The following is a 27,864-nucleotide window of genomic DNA, read 5'->3' on the forward strand; positions in this document are numbered from 1 at the left end:
TTTATGTCTGAGTAATATTCCATTGTATATATGTGCCACATCTTCTTTATCCATTCATCTGTCAGTGGACATTTAGGTTGGTTCCATGTCCTTTCTGTTGTAAATAGTGCTCCAGTGAACATTATGGTACATGTCTCTTTCTGAATTATGGTTTTCTTAGGGTATATGCCCAGTAGTGGGATTGCTGAGTCATATGGTAGTTCTACTTTTAGTTTTTTAAGGAACCTCCATACTGTTTTCCATAGTGGTTGTATCAATTTACATTCCCACCAATAGTGCAGGAGGGTTCCCTTTTCACCACAACCTTTCCAGCACTTATTGTTTCTAGATTTTTTTTTTTTTTTTTTCGGTATGCGGGCCTCTCACTGTTGTGGCCTCCCCCGTTGCGGAGCACAGGCTCCGGACGCGCAGGCTCCGGACGCGCAGGCTCAGCGGCCACGGCTCACAGGCCCAGCCGCTCCGTGGCATATGGGATCCTCCCAGACCGGGGCACGAACCCACATCCCCTGCATCGGCAGGCGGACTCTCAACCACTTGCGCCACCAGGGAGGCCCCTGTTTCTAGATTTTTTGATAATGGCCATTCTGACTGGTGTGAGGTGATACCTCATTGTAGTTTTGATTTGCATTTCTCTAATAATTAGTGATGTTGAGCATCTTTTCATGTGCCTCTTGACCATCTGTATGTCTTCCTTAGTGAAATGTCTATTTAGGTCTTCTGCCCATTTAACTGGATTGTTTGTTTTTTGATATTGAGCTCCATGAGCTGTTTGTATATTTTGGAGATTAATCCTTTATCTGTTGTTTCATTTACAAATATTTTTTCCCATTCTGAGAGTTGTCTTTTTGTCTTGTTTATGGTTTCCTTTGCTGTGCAAAAGCTTTTAACTTTAATTAAGTCCCATTTGTTTATTTTTGTTTTTACTTCCGTTACTCTAGGTGGTGGGTCATAAAAGATCTTGCTGTGGTTTATGTCAAAGAGTGTTTTTCCTATGTTTTCCTCTAAGAGTTTTATAGTGTCTGGTCTTACATTTAAGTCTTTAATCCATTTTTTTTTTTTTTTTTTTTGCGGTATGCGGGCCTCTCACTGTTGTGGCCTCCCCCGTTGCGGAGCACAGGCTCCGGACGCGCAGGCTCCGGACGCGCAGGCTCAGCGGCCATGGCTCACGGGCCCAGCCGCTCCGCGGCATATGGGATCCTCCCAGACCGGGGCACGAACCCGTATCCCCTGCATCGGCAGGCGGACTCTCAACCACTTGCGCCACCAGGGAGGCCCCTTTAATCCATTTTGAGCTTATTTTTGTGTATGGTGTTAGGTAGTGTTCTAATTTCATTCTTTTACATGTAGCTGTCCAGTTTTCCCAGCACCACTTATTGAAGAGGCTGTCTTTTCTCCATTGTATGTTCTTGCCTCCTTTGTGGTAAATTAGGTGTCCATATGTGTGTGGGTTTATCTCTGGGCATTCTCTCTTGCACCATTGATCTATATTTCTGTTTTTGTGCCAGTACCATACTGTCTTGATTACTGTAGCTTTGTGGTATAGTTTGAAGTCAGAGAGCCTGATTCCTCCAGCTCCGTTTTTCTTTCTCAAGATTGCTTTGCCTATTCAGGGTCTTTTGTGTTTCCATACAAATTGTAAAATTTTTTGTTCTAATTCTGTGAAGAATGCCATTGGTAGTTTGATAGGGATTGCATTGAATCTGTAGATTGCTGTGGGTAGTATACTCATTTTCACAATATTGATTCTTCCAATCCAAGAACGTGGTATATTTCTCCATCTGTTTATGTCATCTTTGATTTCCTTCATCAGTGTTTTATAGTTTTCTGAGTACAAGTCTTTCACTTCCTTAGGCAGGTTTATTCCTAGGTGTTTTATTCTTTTGTTACAATGGTAAATGGGAGTGTTTTCTTAATTTCTCTTTCTGATTTTTTGTTGTTGTTGTATAGGAATGCCAGAGATTTCTGTGCATTAATTTTGTATCCTGCAACCTTACCAAATTCATTGATTAGTTCTAGTAGTTTTGTGGTGACATCTTTAGGATTTTCTATGTATAGTATCATGTCATCTGCAAACAGTGACAGTTTTACTTCTTCTTTTCCAATTTGTATTCCTTTTATTTCTTTTTCTTCTCTGATTGCTGTGGCTAGGACTTCCAAAATTATGTTGAATAAGAGTGGCAAGAGTGGACATCCTTGTCTTGTTCCTGATCTTACTGGAAATGCTTTCAGTTTTTCACTATTGAGTATGATGCTTGCTGTGGTTTTGTTATATATGGCCTTTATTATGTTGAGGTAGGTTCCCTCTATGCCCATTTTCTGGAGAGTTTTTATCATAAATTGGTGTTGAATTTTGTCAAAAGCTTTTTCTGCATCTATTGATATGATCATATGGTTTTTATTGCTTAATTTGTTAATGTGGTGTATCACATTGATTGATTTGTGTATACTGAAGAATCCTTGCATCCCTGGGATAAATCCCACTTGATCATGGTGTATGATCCTTTTAATGTGTTGTTGGATTCTGTTTGCTAGTACTTTGTTCAGGATTTTTGCATCTATGTTCATCAGTGATATTGGTCTGTAATTTTCTTTTATTGTGGTATCTTTTTCTGGTTTCTGTATGAGGGCGATGGTGGCTCTGTAGAATGCATTTGGGAGTGTTTTTCCCTCTGCAGTTTTTTGGAAGAGTTTGAGAAGGATCGGTGTTAGCTCTTCTCTAAAACGTTTGATAGAATTTGCCTGTGAAGCCATCTGGTCCTGGGCTTTTGCTTGTTGGAAGATTTTTAACTGTGGTTTCAATTTCATTACTTGTGATAGGTCTATTTATATTTTCTAATTCTTCCTGGTTCAGTCTTGGAAAATTGTACGTTTCCAAGAATTTGTCCATTTCTTCATGGTTGTCCATTTTATTGGCATATAGTTGTTTGTAGTAGTCTGTTAATATCCTTTGCATTTCTGCAGTGTCAGTTGTGATTTCTTCTTTTTCATTTCCAATTTTATTGATTTGTGTCCTCTCCCTTTTTTTCTTGATGTGTTTGGCTAAGGGTTTATCCATTTTGTTTACCTTCTCAAAGAACCAGCTTTTAGTTTTCTTGACCTTTGCTATTGTTATCTTTGTTTCTATTTCATTTATTTCTGCTCTGCTCTTTGTGATTTCTTTCCTTCTACTGACTTTGGGTTTTCTTTGTTCTTCTTTCTCTGGTTGTTTTAAGTGTAGGGTTAGATTGTTTATTTGAGATTTTTCTTGTTTCTTGAGGTGAGATTGTATTGCTATAAACCTCCCTCTTAGAACTGCTTTTGCTGCATCCCATAGGTTTGGGGTCGTCGGGTTTTCATTGTCATTTGTTTCTATGTAATTTTTATTTCTTCTTTGATTTCTGTAGTGGTCTCTTGGTCATTTATTAGCACACTGTTTAGCCTCCATGTATTTGTGTTTTCTACAGTTTTTTTCCTGTAATTGATTTCCAATCTCATAGTGTTGTGGTCAGAAAAGATGCTTGATACGATTTCAATTTTCTTAAAGTTTCCAAGGCTTGATTTGTGACCCAAGATGTGATCTATCCTGGAGAATGTTCTATGTGCAACTGAGAAGAAAGTGTATTCTGCCACTTTGGGGTGGAATGTTCTATAAATATCAATTAGATCTGTCTGGTCTGTTGTGTCATTTAAAGCTTGTGTTTCCTTATTTGTTTTCTGTTTGGATGATCTGTCCATTGGTGTAAGTGGGGTGTTAAAGTCCCCTACTATTATTGTGTTACTGTTGATTTCTCCCTTCATGGTTGTTAGCATTTGCCTTATGTATTGAGGTGCTCCCATGTTGGGTGCATAAACATTTATAATTGTTATATCTTCTTCTTGGATTGATCCTTTGATCATTATGTAGTGTCCTTCCTTATCTCTTATAACAGTCTGTATTTTAAAGTCTATTTTATCTGATACAAGTATTGCTACCCCAGCTTTCTTTTGATTTCCATTTGCATGGAATATCTTTTTCTATCCCTTCACTTTCAATCTGTATGTGTCCCTAGGTCTGAAATGGGTCTCTTGTAGACAGCATATATATGGGTCTTGTTTTTGTATCCATTCAGCCAGTCTGTGTCTTTTGGTTGGGGCATTTAATCCATTTACATTTCAGGTTATTATCGATATGTATGTTCCTATTACCATTTTATTAATTGTTTTGGGGGTTTTTGGGGGGTCTTTTTCTTCTCTTGTGTTTCCCACCTAGAGAAGTTTCTTTAGCATTTGTTGTAAAGCTGGTTTGTTGGTGCTGAATTCTCTTAGCTTTTGCTTATCTGAAAAGCTTTTGACTTCTCCATCGAATCTGAATGAGATCCTTGCTGGGTAGAGTAATCTTGGTTGTAGGTTTTTCTCTTTCGTCACTTTAAGTATATCCTGCCACTCCCTTCTGGCCTGTAGAGTTTCCGCTGAAAAGTCAGCTGATAACCTTATGGGGATTCCTTTGTATGTTATTTTTTGTTTCTCCCTTGCTGCTTTTAATATTTTTTTCTTTGAATTTAATTTTTGTTAGAGTGATTCATATGTGTCTTTGTTTTTCCTAGGGTTTGTCCTGTATAGGACTCTGTGCTTCCTGGACTTGGGTGACTATTTCCTTTCCCATGTTAGGGAAGTTTTCCACTATAATCTCTTCAAATATTTTCTCAGACCCTTTCTTTTTCTCTTCTTCTTCTGGGACCCATATAATTCGAATGTTGGTGCATTTAGTTTTGTCCCAGAGGTCTCTGAGATTGTCTTCAATTCTTTTCATTCTTTTTTCTTTATTCAGCAGTTATTTCCACCATTTTGTCTTCCAGCTCACTTATTCGTCCTTCTGCCTCAGTTATTCTGTTACTGATTCCTTCTAATGTATTTTTCATTTCAGTTATTGTGTTGTTCATCTCTGGTTTGTTTGTTTAGTTCTTCTAGATCTTTGTTAAACCTTTCTTGTATTTTCTCAATCCATGCCTCCATTCTATTTCCAAGATTCTGGATCATCTTTACTATCATTACTCTGAATTCTTTTTCAGGTAGATTGCCTGTTTCCTCTTCATTTATTTGGTCTTGAAGGTTTTTACCTTGCTCCTTCTTCTGTGATGTGTTTTTTTGCCATCTCATTTTTTTTTTTTTCATGAGTGGGATTTTGTTTCTGTCTTATTGATTGTTTGGCCTGAGGCTTCCAACACTGGGCTTTCTAGGCTATTGGGTAGAGCTGGGTCTTGGTGCTGAGATGAGGAACTCCGTGAGACCTCACTCTGGTGAATATTCCCTGGGGTCTGAGGTTCTCTCTTAGTCCAGTGGTTCAGACTCAGAGCTCCCACTGCAGGAGCTTTGGCCCGACTCCAGGCTCATGAACCAAGATCCCACAAGCCCTGGGGTGGCAAAAAAACAGACAAACAACAACAACAAAGTAAAAAATAAAATTAGACTAGGAAACTAACAGATATGTTAGGAAGAATATAGAAATAAAAATATAGATGAACCAACAACTGGAAGGTACATCAGTACCACGAGAGTATAAAAGAGGAGAGGGAAAAGAAATAAAAAAGCAGAGGGGGAAAGGCCTTGGCTGTGGAGGGTGGGACCTAAGCAAGGGTGAGGTTTGGGCAGTGGGCAGAGCCAATGCTCAGGACCCCCAGGGCTGGAAAAGGCCCTGGGGGCAGTGGGGGGTGGGGCTTAGGCTCAAGGAACAGAAGGGGCCCAGGCATGCCCCCCATGCTCCTCTATCTCAGAGGGCAGGGGACTTCACCTGGCACCCCAGCAGGCTTCCTGGGCTCCAGTGGGCGGGGCAAATGCCCTCCTCTCCCCTCCTGCTCCTCTGGTCTGGGAGGGCCCCTCCCACCCACCTCTCCTGATCTCCCTGGCCTCCCTCCTATGCCCCCAGGACCCACGCGGCCTGGAGGGGGCTTTGGAAGGCAGATCAGCCTGGGAGCTCAGGAGGCACCCCATGCCTGAGTGGGCCAGGCGATCGCCCTCCACTCCTCTCTTGCTCCTCCCAGAGGGCCCCTCCTGCCTGCCTCTTCGATCTCCCTGGCCTCAGGGGCGCTGATCCTGTCTGGCCTCCATTTCTCCTCCCCCCTCAGTCCCCCTACGTCCTACCAGTTCACTTTGGGGTTCCTCCCATCTCCTTGGGCATCAGAGGCCCCCTCCGGTGGCTGGCAGGTGCCCTAGTGTGGGGAGATGCTAATTCCGTGTCTTCCCACACCGCCATCTTTAGTCTGCCTGTTTTAACCAAGGGCTTACCTACGTCACCCAGCAAAGCCTTGCAGTTTTAAGAGCAAAATAACCTAGCACACAAACCACAGACAAATCAGAAGTTTGTTTTCCGTTCAAACTGAGAAGGAATGAGAACCTAAAATGGAAAGTGTCCTTGCTTATTAGCATGACCAATGGTTTGAACTAAAATTATCCTCTGTTCAGAACACTCTGTGGGCTTTTATGCATCATGCTTAAGCTTCAGTCCAAGTATGTTTCTAGAGTATAGTTATAATCAGAAAAACAAGGAATGCAAAAATAACACCTTATGAGTCAATGGATTTCCTGTCACAAATAAGTTCTTACTCTAGCTGGCACTGCACAGCCCTGATCACATTGGGAAACAGCCTGGAATTGCCTCCACATCACGCAGATTCAAGACCACCTGTCTCCATATAAAATCATGGACCACAAAAAAGTGATGAATTGATGGAACATAGGGAAGATGTGAGGAAGCAAAAGAGAAGGATGAGTATGAAACTGATTGGCACTTGATTTGAAGAAAGATGACTAAATGAAAGCTCTTCAGACAGTTTTCATTGACCGGGGTTCATTTTCTTTCTTTTTCACACACTGGTCAAACGGGGGACTGCAATTCATGTCTTTCTCTGCCTCCAGCCTCTGACTTGATCTGAAAGTGGAAAATCGGGGTGGAGCCTTAGCCTCTTCTACAGCTCTGTTCACTCTGTGGGCAACCCTTGTTTACAAATCCTTGCTATGCCTCTCTGCCTCAACTTTCAAATTTTTTTCCTAGGATGTGTAAAGAAGAAAATTCATCCCCAACATGTATGAATATTGGAAAGAGGAGAGTGTGGGCTGCAAAAGGGGGAGGAAAGGGACCTAGTGGGCCAGTGTGGAAGTGCTTGTTTCATGGAGATAAGCTTCTCTCTCAGAAAGCCTAAACAAATTGCTGGAAGAACACCGAGAAGAGGCACGGAGAGGGAGGTAGATTAATCAGGTGTTCTATGATGTGTCCTGTGTATTGCATATTTACTATGTAACTAGCATTGTGGTGGACACTGGAGATGCAAAGGCCAATAAGAGAATTCTAGCCTCTAGGAGCTCACAATCTAATCAATGTGTAAACAGTCAACCCAATACTTTCCAAAAATAAAAGCAGAATTGATGAGTCAGGACCCACAAGAATAACAGAGGAGAAAGTTAATTAAGAGGCAGTCAACCCAGGACCTTTGCACTTGTAATTCTCTCTGGTTGGATGCTCTCTCCTGAGACATCTTCATGGCTTACCCTTTCAGCCATGCTCAGAAAAGGGCCAGCATCAGGGAGACAAGGATAAGATGGGTGAATCTATAGGGTCTGTGGCATCCCTAAGATCTTCTGATCAAAGACCAAATGTACCAAATCTCTTACCATATTAATCAACAACTTCTTTGCTCACAGCACTTACTTTCCCCACGTGTGTGTCAGCTTTCCTCTGTGCTAAATCTCTCATAGGTGATCAGTATTTCTGATCATGTATTCTGATGTAAGGCCCTAACAGAAACTAAGTGAGTCCTCTCCTTGGTGACTCAATAACAATCATGGCCCCTCTGTGCAGTAAGACCTGGCCCCCAGAGCTCCAGGCTGCAGTTCAGTAGTGAGGCTCTCACTGGAAATGAAGGACAGTGACATGCTGATGTTGGCTGGCATGGCTCATAGGAACCAAAGGTTGAAGTTTTAAGAATTTTGTAAACCAGTTGATGACACATTTTGTAGCTTGAAATCAGCCATGGTGGGAGTATTGAAACCATAGAAATTAGCCAACTGTACACATCAGGTCTTCTTTTCCTTGGTTGTTATGTATTTACTAGCATACCATTGCCAAGGATGATCCTTTTAAATTGCAGGGAACAGCTTTTTTTTTTTTTTTTAACAAATTTAATCAGTTATACGTATACACATGTTCCCACATCCCCTCCCTTTTGCGTCTCCCTCCCGCCCTCCCTATCCCACCCCTCCAGGCGGTCACAAAGCACCGCCGAGCTGATCTCCCTGTGCTATGTGGCTGCTTGCAGGGAACAGCTTTGACCAAATGGTTCCTTTAGCAAAAACAAGACAAAACTTGTAAAAGGGGACAGAGAGCAGTATCCTTCTTGATCCTGAGCAAGGACGAAAGCCCTCACGTGCTCCATGCTCAACAACTGCCTGAAGCAGAGGTTGGCAAACTTTGTAAAGGGCCGGATATTCAATATTTTCAGCTTTGCAGGTCATCTGGTCACTATTGCTACTATTCAACTCTGCCTTTGTAGCACAAATACAACCAAAGACAATGTGTAAATGTTGGGTATGGCTGTGTTCCAACAGAATTTTATTTATGGACACTGAAATTTGAATTTCATATCATTTTCATGTGTCACAAAATATTATTCTTCTTTTGATCTCTTTTCAATCATTTATAATTGTAAACTCCATTCTTATCTCACCAGTTATACAAAATCAGGTAGTGGTTTGGATTTGGCCCATGGGCTGTAGTTTGCCTAATTATACAAAGTATAGCCCAGGTTCTATACTTTGCCTTGAAGTATAACATTGTATAATATAATAGTGTTGAAGAAGGAAAAGATGATCTCCAGGTCTCAATGAATAGACGTAACAATGGTTATTATTGAGTAGTGTATGTACCAAGTGCTATCCTAAGAGATTTGTATACATTCACTCATTTAATCCTTAAAATGATCCAAAAATAAACACTATTATTGAGGTTTAGGGAAGAAAAATACCATGACCAAAGTCACACAGTGGGAACATGGCAGAGATGGCTGGGGTTTCGACCCATTTTTCCCTAATTTGAAACTTGTACTTTTAGCCTATGCCACCCCTGTTTGAAATCCAGGGTCTTGTGTGCAGGAAATAATCTGGAGTACTTACCACCAATTCATATATTTACCCTCCTTCAGCCAGTCGCTTGCAGCTACTCCCTCTTTCATTCTTTTCTCCCCAGTCACAGGCCCTAGAAGCCATCCAGCAAACTTATCCCAGAAGAACAATAAGATGAGCAAAGTCACTTGCAACTTTATCTTTTTTTAAGAACTCCGTAAAATATGGAAATAGGTTGAGTAGCACTTGCAATATATTTTCCAAAAATCAGACTAAAAAGAGGCATCTGGGTCGTGTGAGGATGGAAGCAGAGACCCTGGCTGGACTTTGCCCTTGACTGGGAGGACAAAGCTAGGAGTTTTGCTTCACACCATTTCAAAGAAGGGAAAGAAAACTAATTCTTGAGAGGACAGTGACTCCTGGTGGGAAAAAAATTATTGTATGTGTGTATGCGTGTGTATTTATAGAAGTTATATTCATAAATAGGAAGAAAACATAAATTATAAGGTTATAAATTATTCCTAGGAGATTAAATGTCATAATTTCTGTAATTATCTTACCACTACTTTAGTAAAAAAGAATTCAGAAGAAGCAAATTTAAAATGTTAATTTTTTATTTTTTTATTTAATTTTTTTTGGCTGTGTTGGGTCTTTGTTGCTACACGCAGGCTTTCTCTAGTTGCGGTGAGCAGGGGCTACTCTTCATTGCAGTGCGCGGGCTTCTCATTGTGGTGGCTTGTCATTGCGGAGCATGGGCTCTAGGCGCATGGGCTTCAGTAGTTGTGGCTCGTGGGCTCTAGAGCGTGGGCTCAGTAGTTGTGACACACGGGCTTAGTTGTGATCCTGCGGCATGTGGGATCTTCCCAGACCAGGGCTTGAACCCATGTGTCCTGCATTGGCAGGAGGATTCTTAACCACTGCGCCACCAGGAAAGTCCTAAAATGTTAATATTCTTAGATCTAAGTGAAATGTTTCACTGTTAACAAAACATTTTTAAATGCCTAAAACAGATAGTATGACTGAATAACAGATTTTTATGTAGAACATAAATAACTGTTTAGCTTGAGTTCTAAGATAAATCAGAGGGATGGTGACCTGGGTACAATTGAGTGGTGTCCTGACAATGATTTTCCAGTTTAGGTCAGCCCTGACCACTGATGATCCTTCACTTGGCCATTAATTTTACTCAGCTTTGAAATAAGCCCAATCTGTCCTTGCCAATAAAACTCAGAAATCCAGGCACACAGTTAAAGGAAACTTTGGTTCAACCGTGAAGACCAGGCTAAACACTCACTGGTTTATGGGGAAAGCTGATTTGTCTCCTTGAGAAGCGAGCTCTTTAGATAATAAAATGCCATGTCTGCTTAACCTTGAAAAAGGTCAAGCTACCGGTGATGGAGTCCAGGCTTCAAATAAAGAACCAGATGTCAGAATGGTAATGATCAAGAAGACGGATGGTATCTAGTGCTGCTGAGAATTTGGGGAAACAGGTACAAGCATGCACTTTGGGTGGGAGTGTAAATTGGTGCAACCTTCCCAGGGGAAAATTTGGCGACATGCAGAAAAGCCTTTTTGAAGTCTTTGACTTAGAAGTTCCACCCCTAGAAATTTACCCTAAGCCAGTAGTTGGATAAATGTGTGAGGATGAACAAACAGGATGTTAACTGCTGGCGACTTTACGGTACTGACAAATTTGAAATGACACAAATGTAGTCATTTAAGAATTTGTTTAAAAAATTTGACATATCTACTCAATGAAAACCATGAAGCCATTAACTAGAATGATATGGATATATATTTATAGACATGAAAATATAGATGTTTATATGTTGCTAAGTGGGGAAAAAACTATGTGTCCTCTGATTCTATGTGGGGGGGGGTGTGCGCACAGAGAAAAAATCTGAACAGCACAATTTTTACAGCAATTATTTCACAGCCTAATTTTAAGCTTTATATTTTTCTGTACTTTCTGAATTTTCAGGAATGAGCATGTATTATTTTTTTTAGAAAAAAAATTTACATAAGAAAAAATTCCCTAAGAACTAACTAGTGATTTCTGGTTGTCCTCTTCCTTTAGTTTTAACCCTCTAGTTAAAATTAATTCTGATCCTGCTTTTTTCATGACATCTGCTAGTTGGACCTCTACCTCAGGTTTCTCAGAGGTTGAGATGTTCAGGCCATTTCCATTGTTTTAGTCCCTTAGCATATATATATGCAACCTAGTAAGGGCCCAATACCACATCATGGTGCTGTGGTTTCTCTGTTGCCTGAAGAACCAAAGTTCTAGAAATAGTGATTTGGGAGCTGTGACAAGAAGACAATGTCAATGATGGGGAACCACAGGGCTAGAGGTGGATCAAGGAGCATTAGACACTTGCCTATGTTCAGAGAAACATACAAAAACAGATATAGACCAAGATCACACCTGCACTAATGTGGCATCAAGCTCCAAACTGAAAGCAGGAGTTATGTCAACTTTTCTGCATAACTGAGAGACTAGGCCCTGCCCAGATGCCACATTTGAATGATTGAGCAGGCAAGGCTTCAGCGTTCTCAGCAAGACAGAGATGGATCACTCACAGTGATTTCCTGGGGCAGAACCAGCTGAGCCAACCGCAACAACATTCCTTGTTTTGCCAAATTCCCCTGTAAGCTGGACAGGAGCAGACACTGGGAACTCAGAGTACTCAAGCAGTTACCGTGGGCAACTGAGCAAGGGTGACCATCACGAAAGAAGAAACAAATTTAAGATACTCCAAAGCACCTCTGCAAGACAGATCTATAGGTGGCATCAGGAATGGGCACAACATGCAGACAAGTCTGGCAAGTGGTGCCACAGACAGGGCAAATGCTCTGGAAGACAATTTTGTTTGTTTACTTTTGAACATTCTGTTCAGTGACATCAGTGTGCATGCAAGGCTTCTCCCTTATTTTACTTATAAATTAATTTATGTAATAAATTATGTTATTAAATAATTGTTACATAAATTAATTTCCATTTATTCTCACCACCATCCTCATGCTCCTTTCACCATAGGCAGTCATTTTAATGTGTTTAGGGTAGATATTTTTATTTGCAGGTGTGTTTGCAGAATGCATAACGTTTTGTGTTCATGGATTTTTTTTTTTTTTTTTGGCTGCGCCATGTGGCTTGCGGGATCTTAACTCCCTGATTAGGGATTGAACCCACGCCCTTAGCAGTGAAAGTGAAGAGTCCTAACCACTGTACCACCAGGGAATTCCCCATGGGTTTGTTTTTGTTTTTTTGGGTTTTTTTGCAGTACGCGGGCCTCTCACTGTTGTGGCCTCTCCTGCACGGAGCACAGGCTCCGGACGCGCAGGCTCAGCGGCCATGGCTCATGGGCCTAGCCGCTCTGCGGCATGTGGGATCTTCCCGGACCGGGGCACAAACTCATGTCCCCTGCGTCGGCAGGCGGACTCTCAACCACTGCTCCACCAGGGAAGCCCCGCCATGGGTTTTTAAATTACATAAATGGTTATGTTAAACATCTCATTCTGTTTTCTACCTCTTCCTCTAAATCACCAAATATTAGTCTATTAATATTAGCTATATGTTGCTATATTCCCTATTGCTGTATGTATATCTATTGCTGTATGAATATATAATCCACTTTCCTAACTGCCATCTCATGCCCAGTCATGTGCCTCCACAACGTTTTACCCATCTGCTTTCCCAGGGATAGACAGACACTCACAAATAATATTGCAATTAACACCATTGTATATGTCCTCTTATGGACCTATGTGAGAATATCCCTGGCACATATACCCAGGAGTTATATTGTTGGAATTCTGAATGTATGCATACTTAATTTGACTAAATTCTGCAAGATTGCTTATCAGAATGGCTGCACCAACCTCTACTTGCATTAGCACTGTGTAAAAATTCCTCTCTCTACATCCCCAGGGCAGGAACCATTTACAAGAGGTAGGTTTCCATATGGAGCCCTTCCCTTTTAGATTATGGACTTTCTGTGTCTTGCTCCCAGACTGAATGCCTGAGCACAGCACTTGAGGAACTCCTGGGAGTTGGTACTGAGAATACTCGTTGCTCAGGCGCCCTAGAAGAAAGGTGGATTAATGTGCCTCACTGCTGTTCAGTCATTTATTGAGTGACTACTAAGTACAAAGCTCCATGCTAATGAATAAAATCTCATGGGGTCTGTGCCTTTTTTTGGATTTAGGAATTCGTGGGAAAGAATGACATTAATTCAAATTCCAACAAATAAATAACCACAAGCATGCAGTGTTAGGAATGAGAATGTCAGGATGCCGTGGAGAACCTTACCTAAACAAGAATGAAAGTGCCATGACGGAGGGAGTTTTCAATACTGTGCCTTAGCTTCCAGAAGAGTACTTGACACTGGTTGGCCCTCATTAAATATTTGCTGAATAAATGACTAAAAGAATAGAAGGTCAAGGTTCGGGTAAGGCCTTCCTAAGAACATAATGTTTGAACCAAGCCTTGGAAGGTGAGCAGGGGTTAGTCAGAGCAAGGTGGTGGTAGTGGTGGTGGTGGTGGTAGTACCAGGACCTCTCCCAGGTAGAGAGTTGGGGAAGGGTACATAATGACAGCAACAACTGAACCCATCTGTGGAAATACCCTCACATTCCAGACACGCGTTCTGGAATGCCCATCCCTCTTCGCAGCAAAGCTGTTGGGACGAAGTTCTGACCTGTGAGCAGGGTCGTAGGCAATAAGAAACCCTGCAGCCACAGGGCAGAAGCCAGCGTTTCTATACAATAAACTGGTGAATTTTTTTGCAACATACTGAAAAGAGAACAAGTTTGGAATCAAGAAAGACCTGAATTTAAATATTCCTGCTCTATCTCTTAGCAGCTAAGCAAACGTGTACGTTACCTAACCTCCTATTGTTTCCTCATGAGTAAAAAATAGAGAAGATGACACCAACTTTATGGGGGCTTTGAGAAAATTAAATAAGATATGTTATAAGATATATAATAATGATATATTATTATAATGATAACGGCTAACTACTACTGAACACATTTGCTGAGCTCTTTACATTATCTTTTCCGTCTTTGTGCAGTTTATTTTCCAAGGAAGATTTCACTCAGATGGAGTAATCTGTTTCCTGAGAGAGTTGAGGAATTCTCTTGGGGTCTCTTGAGAATCTAGTTGAAGGTACAGTGATTAAGTAACTCAGTCCAGATGAAAAGCCAAAAGTTTTCTATCTTCTTTTCCCAGGCTCCCTTCTCTTTCTCTCTGCCCCCCACCCCCCAGTTCTTCAAGTTTTTAACCCTATGATCCCTCCAAGCACACAGAATTTCAAGAAGCATACTAACCAGAGACAAAAAGGATTTATTTTTCAAGAGAGTCTAAATATCTTGGGCTTTCAGCCAGGCACAGAAAGGACTTCTGGCAGTATGGAAACGTGAAGACCCAGGGGTGGAAAAGAAATCCTCAGACACAATAAGGAGCAATTCCTGACCAGATTTGTGGAGGCTTCACCCATGCTCTCAGGAAAAGGGCTATGGCTGAATTCTAACAAAGATTCATAGCATCATTATGCTAAAGGAAAATTGCTGAAAACACACACACACACACACACACACACACACACGAAATGGGAGGAAAGAAGATTTAGGGGAAAATGTAGATGACTTATATTAGATTAGGTGCAGTTTATATTAATGAGATGCTAGGCAGGACTTGACGGAATTGTATGACAAGTTATGAAAATAAAATCTAAAATAAATCTGAAAGAAAATCTATTTTTCAGGGAAGGTATAAAAACTAAAGAGGTTGTATTTCCTCATGAGTTAAAGTATATTTCCAGCTGGGAATGATTCTTTAGAACAAATTGTAAACAAATCCTTTCCATCTCTGATTAGGACACTCCTTTTTCTCCTGAACTGGAGCTCCACAAACAGTGAAAGGTGTTTGTGAGTGAGTGTGTGTGTGTGTGTGTGAATTACTATCTAGAAAAATGTGTGCTACATGTCATACTGATTTTCTGGTAGTTCAACACTAATTCCTGGCAAAGCATTCTGGGAAATTCCAGACTTATGAATGCTTTTCTGGAAGGTCACAGTCAAGTGTGTAGAAATCCAACTGTATTTCAAACAATTCTTATATTCTTTTTAAAAATCAGGAAACAGTGCCCCTGCATTACTTTTTCACCTCTTCAAGTTAAGTGCCTTTCATTAAACTGCTAGTATTTTAAGAATTTGACCTAATCCTCAAAATACCTCAGTAGGAAATGTGACAAGTGTTACCACTACAGTTCTCCATAGATTAGAAAGAATGCACTTAACAGGTCAGTGGTGGAAGTGAATATAAACACCAAATTTCATTACTCATAGTTTAGTGAGAAATCCATGACATATGATCGTTTTCTTGCCTCTAGAAATCAGAAATAACTGTGCTTCATTTAACTTCATTTAACTTTTTTTTCCTTTACAAAAATAAAAGGAAGCTATACTATTAGATTCCTTTTTCATACAGCATCAAATCATTCAGTCAATTCAGTAAAGTAAAAAAGATACAATCTCGTTCAGCTGGCATTAAATAAGTAAAAATAACCTAAATTTGGGTTAGTTAGCTGCAACGAGATAAAAAAGTGCTTCCTCCACCTGAATACTCTTGTTCTCTCCCACAGTCACTTCTCCAATTCCATGCATTTTATTTCTGTTCATTTAAGCTAAAGCTAATGGATATTAATACTATGAACTACTACTAAAAAATAGTAACAGCAAAAATAGTAAAAAAAAAAAAAAAAAGGCAGAAGACCTGATAAGACATTTTTCCAAAGAAGGCATACAGATGACTAACAGGCACATGAAAAAATGTTCAGTATTGTTAATCATTAGGGAAATGCAAATTAAAACCACAATGAGATATCACCTCACACCTGTCAGAATGGCTGTCATCAAAAAGAACATGTTGGTGAGGATGTGGAGAAAAGTGAACCCTAGTACAGTGTTGATGGGAATGTAAACTGGTACAACCACTGGGGACAACAGTATGGAGATTTCTCAAAAAACTAAAAATAGAGCTACCATATGACCCAGAAATTCCACTCCTGGGTATACATCCAAAAAAAATGAAAACACTAATTTGAAAAGATATATGCACCCAGTATTCATAGCAGCGTTATTTACAGTTGTCAAGATGTGGAAGCAACCTAAGTATCCATCAAGAGATGAATGGATAAAGAAGTTATATGTGTGTGTGTGTGTGTGTGTGTGTGTATACGTATACATACATACATATATATATATATATATATATATATATATATATATATGAATACTATTCAGCCATAAAAAAGAATGACATTTTGCCATTTGCAACAACATGGATGAACTTATAGGGTATTATGCTGAGTGAAATAAGTCAGGCAGAGAAAGACAGATACTGTATGATATCACTTATATGTGGAATCAAAAAATAAAACAAACTAGTAAATATAACAAAAAAGAAACAGACTCAGAGAACAAACTGGTGGTTACCAGTGGAGAGAGGGAAGGGGGGAGAGGCAAGATAGGGGTAGAGGACTAAGAGGTACAAACTACTATGTATAAAATAAATAAGCTACAAGGGTATACTGTACAGCACAGGAAACATGTCCGATATTTTATAATAACTTTAAACAGAGTATAACCTTTAAAAATTGTGAATCATTATGTTGTACACCTGTAACATATAATAATTGTACATCAACTAACTATACCTCAATTAAAAAGAGAAAAAAGTAGTAACAGGGAACCATGAGGATGTGCCCATCTAGGCTCTTTGCCTATAGAAATGGGTATTACTACCATTCCCACTTTACAGATGAGGAAATAGGCTTAGAGAGTGTTAAGTAAGTTGCACAATGTCACAGGCTAGTAAATGTGGAAGCGCAGTGTCCAAACCCAGGGCTGTGCAAAGTTCAGGTCTCTTTGGTAGGCTTAAAAACTGACCATTTGCTAACTCTTTCTTATAATTAAACTGTTCATCAAAGTATGACCCCTCCCACGCTTATCTGCACTTCAATAAAGACTTAATTAGAATGTAAACTCCATCGGGGTAGGGACTTGGTCTGTTTTGATCATAACTGCATCCCTGGTGCTAAGCAGCTAGTAGGTGCTCCATAATCAGGGCCCCTCTCAGAAGAGCTCCACACTTGGGGTTAACGCTCTGTGGTCGCCATCTTGAAATTCTTAATAATTTTACCTTTGAATTTGTATTTTATGGGTGAAGTCTGATGGGACAATGAAACTTGGGCAGGGCACTGGGAGTCTCGGCTCAGCTCACGTGTAGTCCTACTTCCGGCCACCTCTGCACCTCCTCGCTTCCCTGGGTTCTTGGCTGCCCACTCTCCACTCTCTGTGCCTTGGGTGGGACCTCGGTTACGTGGTGGGGGTGAGGGGGACTGTGACTCAGGCAGGGGTCTGGACGTGGTGTGAAGCCTGGATGCGAGTGGCCGTGTTTTCTCCAGGAGGGGCTTGGGCAGCAGCCATCCTACCCTGGACCCGCGACACCACCATGCATTCAGAGGGCGACTGAGGCGGCAAGGCTCTCATTCACACCTGATCCAGGTGCCAAGTGCACGCTGGTATGGAGGTTGCAGTGCCTCAGAGGACGTACCTGTCCCACCCAGGGCCCGGCGCATCAGGCACGGTGCTGCGCAGCAAGTCTTAGAGTGGGGCCCTACCTGCCTGTGAGGATCTGCATTTCCCCAAGAGCATCCCTGTACCTGAGGGAGCACACATGAAGTAGCAAAATTAAATTAAGTAAACATTAAGTAAAAAACACCATGACAGATCAAGAGAGAAACCACAAAAGAAGGAAAAGTTTGTTTTAGTACCTTTAATGCCATTGTTTTCCTGCTTTTTGCATGGGGCCACACATTTTCATTTTGCAAAGTGCCCCACAAATTATGTAGCTAGTCCTGTCAATAATTATGTATTAGGTTAATGATTTGGACTCTTAGAGATGAATGGAATAAAGCACTAAGATCCGGAAACAGTGGCATCTTGGACTAGGAAGTTCTCCTTTGTATGATATTTTCAAGGAAAATGGATAAGAAATATACACCCAAGAACTTCTTGACAATCTCAGCTAGAAGGGGCCACTCAGAGACATCTAGGTGACGTCTCCCATATGACAGCTGTGGCTTCAATGGACGAATTTACTTGTAAACATTTATTATTTACCCAGTAAAGTTTTAAAGTCAGTTTGATTGCTTTTTGGAATGGGTGTGCCATTTTCTAGTTTGGATCCATTTCCCATGACACCCACTGTCTCACATTTGATTGCTTTCACATATTCTCTCACAGTCTTGCATGTGAAGCCTGGCCCCTGAAACGTTTGTGTGTTTTATTCCTATTTCCAATATCACATGTAGAAAGAGCCGTCATGTTCCCTTTTAGGGCTGAAATTCTATGAATATGTTACCAAAGAGAGTTTATAAATACCATGAAGTCTCTGAGAGGAGTAATTATTATGGGATGTGATATTTTTATATTTCTATAAATATAAAAATACTGGACTATGCACTTTTTTTTTTCTAGGACACAGTTTAGCCATGGTAGTCTAACTGCTAAAACAAATCAGCCTCAACATTCAATGGCTTAACACAGTAGTGTGTTTGATTTGGGGTTTTTTTGCACTCATGTCATAGTCCAATGGGGCATGATTTACTCCACACAGTCATTCAGGATCCCAGATTCTTCCATCTTGTGATTTCTTTATCCTCTACGTCCTCAGAATCTTCCACTAGCTTATCAGCATTTGACTGGCAGGTGGGGAAGATAGCACCCCTGAAGGAATGTGAGAGAAGTGTTTAGGGGTCAGGCCTGGAAGGGCCAGGTGTTTACATGCATGAGTGTGAGCAAGTATGTGACAGTAGTCAAATGTGAGACAGTGGGTGTCATGGGAAATGGGTCCAAACTAGAAAATGGCACATCCATACCAAAAAAATTAAAAACCTTACTGGTTAAATGATAACTGTCTACAAGTAAATTTGTCCATTGAAGCCATAGTTCTCTTGTGAGAGATATCACCTAGATGTCCCTAAGTGGCCCTTTCTAGCTCTAATTGTCAAGAAATTTGGGGGTATATAATATTTTCTTACCGTTTCCACCTACATTCTACTGGTCTAGACTCAGTCACATGGTGCTACTTAAGTGCAGGGCAAGTTGGCAGCTCACGTGAACTTTACCTTCTAGTGAAGTCCCTTCTGAAATTCGGATAGGCATGAGATTTAAATACAGGCAATGGTCAGTGAATGGTCTGTTTTTGAGCCTGTCACCTACATTTGAAATTTGTTCTACCCTAAGTTTAAATCCTGCTCTGCAACTTTACTAGCTGTATGACCTTAGGCAACTTATTTAGCCTTCTCTCAGCCTATTTCCATCTATCTGTGTGCCTAGAAAAAAAAAAAACAGGGTTTGCTGCTGCACTGGGCTCATCTTTGTTATTACAGCAAAGATCATGTGGCATTTTCTTTGTATATGTGATGACTGGCACCTAGGAAGTATTCAGTAAATATTTCCCAAATGAAGAAAATAAATGAGGAGGGGTTAATTGCATTCCTGCAGCAAAAGAAAAGTTCTGATCTGGGTAGATTTAAAATGAGAGGGTGTATTATGTATAAAATAAGCTACAAGGATATATTGTACAAATGGGGAATATAGCTGATATTTTATAATAACTACAAATGCAGTATAACCTTTAAGAATTGTGAACCACTATATTGTACACCTGTAACTTATATAATATTGTACATCAGCTATACTGCAATAAGAAAAAATGAGAAGTGGTGTTATTTAGAGAAAATGAGAATTCAGGGAGTTGACTGGAACTGTTGATTTGTGTTTGTCCTCTGATCTAATGACTAAGTGGAAGATGTGTGTACAAAGTCAATCTTCTCTACCCCATTTATTTTTCCTCTTTTAGTGAATTGCTTTTCTCCCTATTAGATTCCTTTCTGCTTATGTTTGTCCATTTTCCAAAGGATATACCAAAGGTTTTCCAAATTCTGATCTTGCCCTTTCTGTGGTGTCATCAATTGCCTTAAAAACACTTCCACTCTGCAAGACATTAATGGCTCAGCAGAGCGTAATAAACTTCATCTTGGCTTTAGGACAAATGTCAAACAGATATACACTTCAATGACATATCTTTCATAAAATAAGCAGTCCCCTAAACAGGGAGAATACAAATGCAGTACCTTTATCGTAGTAGCAGATATTTATCTTGATCTACACACTGGAGTGTGTGCCAGAATTATTCCCTTTGCATTTTCTCATTTCCTTTAAATCAGTTTCATTTTTTCCTCTGAGTGCTCATCCTACCTGTCTGGTGCAAAGTTTCATTAGACATTATTGAAGCCTGAAACTGCTTCCTAGATAAGACAAGAAAGCAGGAGAATTCTTAGGACCCAGAACTGAGAGAAGGTCTTCTAATCTCTAGTATATCCCAGTTCCTCCTGAGTTCCTCGTTGCTCAAACCAAAGTCCAGATGCTGTCAGCTTCCCTGTCATGCACAGGGCATCTTTGCCTGTGCTCAATGCCTCAGTAGTCCAGCCTCCCAAAGACGCTGCGTGGCCAACCTATGAGGAGACCTTGTCTGTGTAGAGGTGTTCAGGGAGTCGAGGTTGGGAGTTGCTGGTGTTAAGGGATACAATCAGTGACTATTAGTAAGGTTTGGTGTCACTGCTTTGATTAGTGCTAAGGCACCATCAGTTTTACCCAGGTTGCTTTTGCAATGTCAACATGGTAACTCTACAGGCAGACATCAGCTAAATTAATCTTGCCAAGGAGTACTTTAGGGAGACAAATTTCATAGCTCCTAAGAATCTAAGTTCACACCATGGTGAGAAGAAGTCTGAGTATAACCTGTATAATGTTAAAGCAGGAAAACCAATGCCGATTGGAATGGGGTAAGCTCAAGCCCAGCATGAACAAGGAGCCTAAAGAACCTTTTACCCAGCACCCAGACTTGGATTCCTCCAGTTCAATACTCCCACTTGCTTTTCTGCTCCATTTCATTGATCTGTCATAAGAATTATAATTATGTAGTTATATTACATTATTGTTTCCTAATCTGATTATAGTTGTCAGCTCTAAACATGAAAGTAGCAGGAACAGACTTCAGAAACTCATACATTACTTTATTTACCCACAAAATAAATGGGACCAATTCATAAAGAGTCAAACTTGCTTTTCACAAGGATGTTGGATTTCAACCATTACCAAATGTTGTTTTGTAAAAGTCTCACTAGGAAATTAGATTTCACACCCTGGATCACTTGGTAATAGTAATAATAACAACAATACCTTATATGTGTAGCAAAGCAACTATACACCAGCCAATTTGGTCATCATCTCAACTCAGTGTAATAGAGATAAAATAGCTTATTATGAATCCCATTTTGCTGAAGGGAACACAGAAATTATGTGATTTGCCCACTGTCATCTATTTATTAAGTGACAGAAATGGGACCATAACATAGGTCATTGTCTAAAAGCCTTCAATCCTTTCTGTTATGTGTTTATATGCATTTGACTCTATTAAATTACGTTGTTTTTATTTTCCCATTAGCTCAAGGGCAACATCTTAGAACATCTGGATTTAATATTCTTTCCACGAACTCTTTGGAGTCTGTTCATTTGAGTAAAGGGTTTATGTCAACAGTTAACCCTTCGGATTGCCTTTCAGGAAAGCAAAGGCAAGACAGTATGGATCTGGAACTGACATTTATTAGTAGCCAGGGAATAGAAATTACTTTGTATTTCTGGGAATGAGTCAACTGCAGTCAGGATAGACCACTGAAGCAACATTTATCTGTCTTTAAGCACCAGCCATTTCCGGAATCCAGAAAGGAACAGTCAGTCACTGAGACTGTATGTTTATGTCATAACCTTGATCAGGCATCAACAGAATGGAAAAGGTTTAGGAAGTCCCGGATTCTAACATGTTTTCAGGGCCTGGCAAAGACCTGGAGTCTGAGCATAGTAGGAAGACCAAGGGAATATCAGTCTTCTAATTGAGAGAGCGGGTGGAGGGCAATGCAGGGATTCATAGGTAGGTCTATAATCAGGCCTTGTTCAAGGGAATAGGACAACAAGGTGGGTGGCACAACAGGAAAACGGCTTAAGCCAAGATCTCTGTCTTGAGCCCCTTATATTCTATTAGGGAAGGTATGACACAGCTAGCAGGTGTTATAGCCAGGACTGCAACATAAGCAATCTAGCTTTAGAGTGCTCACGCACTTAACGGCCCATGGCATAGTTGGTAAGGGCATTAAGAGAAGTGTTAATTGAGTATTACACAGGAACAGAAAAGAGGGAGAGAGGCAGGCAGACGCCATTCTGCCTGGAGGGAACAAGGAAGGCTTCATAGAGCGTGCATTTGAACTGGGCTTGGATACCTGGGAAAATTTTGATAGATGGAGAAGAGAATGTGAATGATGGAAAAACCCCACCTAAAATAGTTTAGGCAAAACAAAAATGTTTTTGGCTTACGTGTTTGAAAAATCTAGGGATAGTTCTGGCTTTGAGCTCAGCTTGATCAGGGCTCTTTAATAGCATTGTAGGGGAGGAAAAGAAAACTTTTTCCTCTACCCTCCTATGTTCTCCAGCTGGAGCCCTGCAAATTTCACTGACGAAAGATTAACGAGAGAAAAACAGAGTTTATTAATATGTGCAGTGTGCATATACTTTGTGAAAAAGACTCAGTGATGAGTAACTCAAAGGAGTGATTAGAACTTGGGGCTTACATAGCATCTTAACAAAGAACAATACATTTGTAGAGAAGTGACAAGACAATGGAAAGGTTTTAGGCTTCCAAGGGCAGCAAACTCTGGGAAGGTAAATATAGGAAAACTAATGGAGGAAGGTTTGTTTGTGTAGGTCCATCTCGGAGCCAACTTTCCATCTCTTCATGGCCATAAAACTTCCCCAGAAGAGGAGATATATGGCAGTCTTCATTTCTCAGAAGTTTCTGCTTTTAGATAAGGGAAGCTCCAGGAAGGCTTCTTTTGGCATCTGTTGATTCTCATTTTCCTCCAGCTCAAAATAATCCTTATGCCAAAATGGCATATTTGGGGGTGACATAGTTTTTCCCCCACAGCATTTCCAGGACCTGGTTTCTCACTCTGTCTTAGCTTTGCTTTTGGCCATGTTGGCCTCACCCTCAGGCAGACCCCCTTCTCCTAGTAGCAAGATGGCTGTAGTAGACCAATGGCTGGGTAGACCGTCTCCAGGACTGCATTCTTAACCACTACACCAGACTTCCTCTTGTGTAAAGGAGCCTAGACTTTATCCACAGGAGAGAGAGTTTGGTGTGGAAATAATAAATAAGTAAATAATAACATATATTATAATAAATTATATATTAAATAAATAAATAATCAATCAATATGTTTCTGTACCCCAGTATTAGAGTATATGTATTCAGTAGACTGAATTTACCTTCATACTTGCTCTAGCCTCAAGCTACTTTGGCCTACATGGGTATGGGGTTGGGTGGGGACTGAACCTGTTTGACCAGGCATCAACTGACAAATGGTTTCCCAACTCAAAATGGTTCCAGAATTCCATCCCCGCCCCAAGAGGAAACACATTCAGAGCCATTCAGTGGGAAACCAAAGGACCTGTCAATGAATTCTGGAGGTCCTCTAGTAGCAAGGCAGACCAAGTAATCAAGACTTGTGATAAATTTGCAGGCAAAACAATAGAACCAATTGCTTGAGAACTGAATTTGATGAGTTGAAGTTAGGCTTTGAGAATTTACATTTGTTGAGTTAAAACAACAACAACAACAACAATAACAACAACCAAAGAAACCCTGTGCATGGCAGGATTCTGTAACTAGTTTCTCTTTGCTTATTTCATACACACTGATTATCTAATAAAGCCACATTAGCCCACCCTAAAGATTTTTTAATGGCCCGAATTGTTTTTATCCAGTTGTGTGGTATTTTTTGTTTCATCTACAGAGAGGAGAACCAATCTACCAAAATTTTCTCATTCCACAAAGAGGGAGCCACTAAATGCACAAGGACTCTGCCAAGTGCTGAACACAGTTTCTGATCTCCAGTGGGCAAACCAAGGAGGAAGGAATGATTGGTCACTATGGAATCACAGCTGAGAGTAAGTACAGGGGCTTGTCCCCTTATAATATAAAGGGGATAAGACTACGCCACCCCAAATATGCCACTTTGGCATAAGGATTATTTTGAGCTGAAGGCAACTGAGAAATAGACACAGAACAAAGCTCTCTAGCTTCCGTCATATTTGCCTAAAAGCAGGACATAAATTTCCCTTCATGAAGATGTCCTCCCTACCCAACACTCTTGTACCAGGAGGGGTAGAGTGATTCTTAGTCACTGGAGACAACTCTAGACCCTTAGCCCAGAGATGGCACTGAGAGGAATCTGCCTTACAAACCTTACAAAAATGAACAACCCTTGTCTTCCATTAGCTTTCTCATATATTTACCTTCCCACAATTTACTACTCCTGGAAGCTCAGATCCTTTTTCTTTCGTCATGTCTCCACATTTATCACTCTTTGTTAAAATGGTACATAAGCCTCCAGGTCTATCTGCCTCTTTGGAGTTTTCGCTTCATTTCTGTGAGACCTCCCCTATTGATATGAAATAAACCTTTTTCTCCTGATAATCTGTCTCTTGTCAGTTTCTTTTTCAGGGCCTCAGCCACCAAACCTAAGAGGGTAGAGGAAAAGTTTTTGGTTTTCTCCCCAACCAATATCACATATTCAAAAAGTTTTGTTTATATCCTGAAAAGGTATATGCTCAGTTAATGTTGGTGGTTTCTTCATGCTCAAGAAATATAAAACATTGGAAGTCACAAATATCATCCTTGATTCATTTCTGGCTAATGCTACTCTTTCCTAAAAGTGGCCTCTAAGTTAGCTTCAGCAGCCTATAAAGCAAATTATCATGATCTCTTTCCTAACCTTTTTTCATATTTAACTTTTATTGGGAGCTTAGTGTGTGCTGAGCCACCAAAGTAAGCTCAGCATTTTCACTATCCCTATTTTACAGATGAGGAAGACAAGACTCAGAGATGTGAAATAACTTCCTGTAGGTTACGTGGCCTGCATGACTAATTATTTTGTTATACTACCTCCCTAGTGAAGGAATAAAGATGGAAAGTAGAAGAAAACATAAGAAAGGAAGCAAAGGAAAAGAATCTATAGAAATGCTCTCTTGTTGAACAATGCCTTGCATTTGGTCGGTACTTAAATATTTGCTGGATGAATGATTGACATGAAATAAAAAAATAAAATAAAAATAAAATTATATGAACAGCCAATGAGGCCAGTCTTCTCCTGGCCACAGCTCTTTAGGTATTTCAATATTATCAGAAACGACCAACTGGTCATCCCACCCTGAACTTTGTAAACATTGATTTCCCATCCATTTACCTTTAAGGCATCTTCTATCAGGTAATCACATGAGATTGCTCTGTGTGTCACATTATGTTTACATCTTTCTCTTCCTCCTCACCCCATGTAATCTAGGTGATAGACCAGCTGGCTGAGTAGGTTAAAATCCTTTTCTGCGCCACTCTTAATGCAGCTCTGTGGTTTTGTTCTATAAGCAAGATTGGATAGAGTGTTTGTGAAAAAGCAGTGAAATCTCTTGGAACAAAATGTGATCGCTTTTGCAATCATCCCGCCCCAAAGCACATTTATAAGCCAGTAAGTTCCAGGTTGTTCCTTTCAAATTTTTGTTTCCATCAGCCAAGCACAGAGCTCTGGAAGATTAGATTATTTTAAAGCAATTTGAATGTCATTTGCTAACACTATGTGCTAATTCCCCTGGGCCAAGCATTTCGGGTTCATTCAGATTAAGGATTTCCATTAGCAGTTAAGTCTCCTGTCCTTGACCCTGTAATTAAGAGAGGTGAGGCTGTGACCCTGGCCTTCATTTCTTCATAGGTCAGAATTCAGTCTAATTGCCTGAGGAACCTCTATAAATGTTAATAGAGAACCCCAAAGTTACTTCCAGTTCTCTGAAGAGCAATTTCAAACAGTATACGGCTTTGCTTATGGCCCACAGACTTGTGTCAGATACCCCTTGGATCACAAGTTGGCAAATAACATTCTATTCAGAAGTCTTGCAGTTTTAGAGGGCTGAGGTAGAGAGGTCCTCCCAAGAGGTAATATGGTCACTCCTGAATGTCCTAAAAGTAGAGAAAGGTTGGTCATGTGGGCAGTGTCACCCTTAGAACTGGGCAACTCTGTCCGATGGCCTGGGCCTCACTCTGGTCTTCCTCTGGGCAAACCCCTCTCCACATAGTGAGGGTGTCCGTGAAGCCAAGGAGATGTGTCTGCCCTGAGGTCAACCCTCAGCCCCAGAACATCCTCGCCAAATGGCCTATAGCAAATGCCAGCCTCTTCCTTGAGTCTGTTCTCCCAAAGATAGCCATTGCCATATCCACACCCCTGGGCTCCAGAAATGGCCAAGGAGTGGCTACTGGGTAGGCAGGGACAGGGACAGATCTTGGACTTGATGACTCGGGTGTCCCTATGGATGCTCACATAGGCCCCCTAACTACCCCCCACCCCCCTGTTGTGATGGTTAGAGCTGTTGGTGGGAAGAAAAGGGGGGTAAGGCAGGCTTGAGTCCTCCATTTGTACTTTTGCCCTGGGCTCTGCAAATGGCAGGAACAGGACTGTAGGGGGAGAGAGGAGTGAATTAGTTGGATCACCTCAAATTTGCAGGTTAATGAATCTGATTTTATACCATAACATGCTAGCTCTCTAGAAGTCAGGCTAATGCAAAACCCACCACTCGTGACGACCTAGAGGGTTGAGATAGGGAGGATGGGAGGGAGGCTCAAGAGGGAGGTGATGTGGGGATATATGTGTACTTACAGCTGATTCACTTTGTTGTACAACAGAAACTAACACACCATTGTAAAGCAATTATACTCCAATGAAGATATATTAAAAAAAAAAAACCCACCTCTCAAGCAAGTGGTGCACAAACCGATGGCCAGTTTTTTTGCAACAAGAGCCAAAGTTGGCAGGCCAACTGGGATGTTCATGCCATTTGATCAAGTATTCATTCCCTATAGGAAACTCTATTCGGAAAGCCAGATTATAATCAAATGTGTTCTTATCAAACGTGGAGTCAAAGGAACGGGAGTCAAGAGCAAGGCCCGGGCTTCAGGTTAATATCCTCTGAGATCCATCTCCGGGTTTGGGGATACACCTGCTACGTGGCCCCAATTCTTATAATGCCAGCTTCTTAGCAGCTTCTCCTAAGAACAATACTAAAGACTCACTGACAATTTTTCTGTCTTTGGATCATCTGCAGACCACCCCGTTTGGTTTATGGACCACAAATCCTACCTTCGCATATATTAATTCCAACGATTAGTCAAACATTTCTTTTCCTTTTAGACAAGATTTGAATGCACTTTTAGGCTTTGTTTTTCCCACTTGGAATTTATGCCTTTTAATGTGAAATTTTCAGAAAGAAAATCTCAGTTGATGCTGTAGTGGACTAAATACCAGTAACAAGCCTGGAAGAAAGTGTAGGAGTCTCCCTTGGCCATGAGAAGACTGACAACTATATAAATCTTTTGAGAGTTATTTCCATACCTAGCAAGGACATGGGAAATTTTCAGTTTTTATTAAAATTACTTACCAGAATTTTTCTTGTCATGTCCTTGGCTTATAATCTGGAATAACTTGCATTGGTTATTGTAAATGATGTTTTCCTGTATCCTGGGTTTGAAAGCAAAAATGCAACAGAATTGGTCTTCAAGCTTTCCATCATCCC

General features: G+C 40.7%; 1 long non-coding RNA gene across 1 annotated transcript in view; it reads left to right on the top strand.

Annotated features, from left to right (window-relative positions):
* The window catches only part of LOC132499378 (uncharacterized), a 183,053-nt gene extending 157,377 nt beyond the window's left edge, over positions 1–25,676 (top strand). The window contains exons 4-5 of the long non-coding RNA XR_009533840.1: positions 24,045–24,198; positions 25,593–25,676. This is a non-coding gene — a long non-coding RNA (uncharacterized LOC132499378). The remainder of the gene's footprint in view (positions 1–24,044; positions 24,199–25,592) is intronic.
* Positions 25,677–27,864: the final 2,188 nt, after the last annotated feature.

The sequence above is a fragment of the Mesoplodon densirostris genome, chromosome 11, assembly GCF_025265405.1.
Source record: "Mesoplodon densirostris isolate mMesDen1 chromosome 11, mMesDen1 primary haplotype, whole genome shotgun sequence".
Classification (NCBI taxonomy): domain Eukaryota; kingdom Metazoa; phylum Chordata; class Mammalia; order Artiodactyla; family Ziphiidae; genus Mesoplodon; species Mesoplodon densirostris.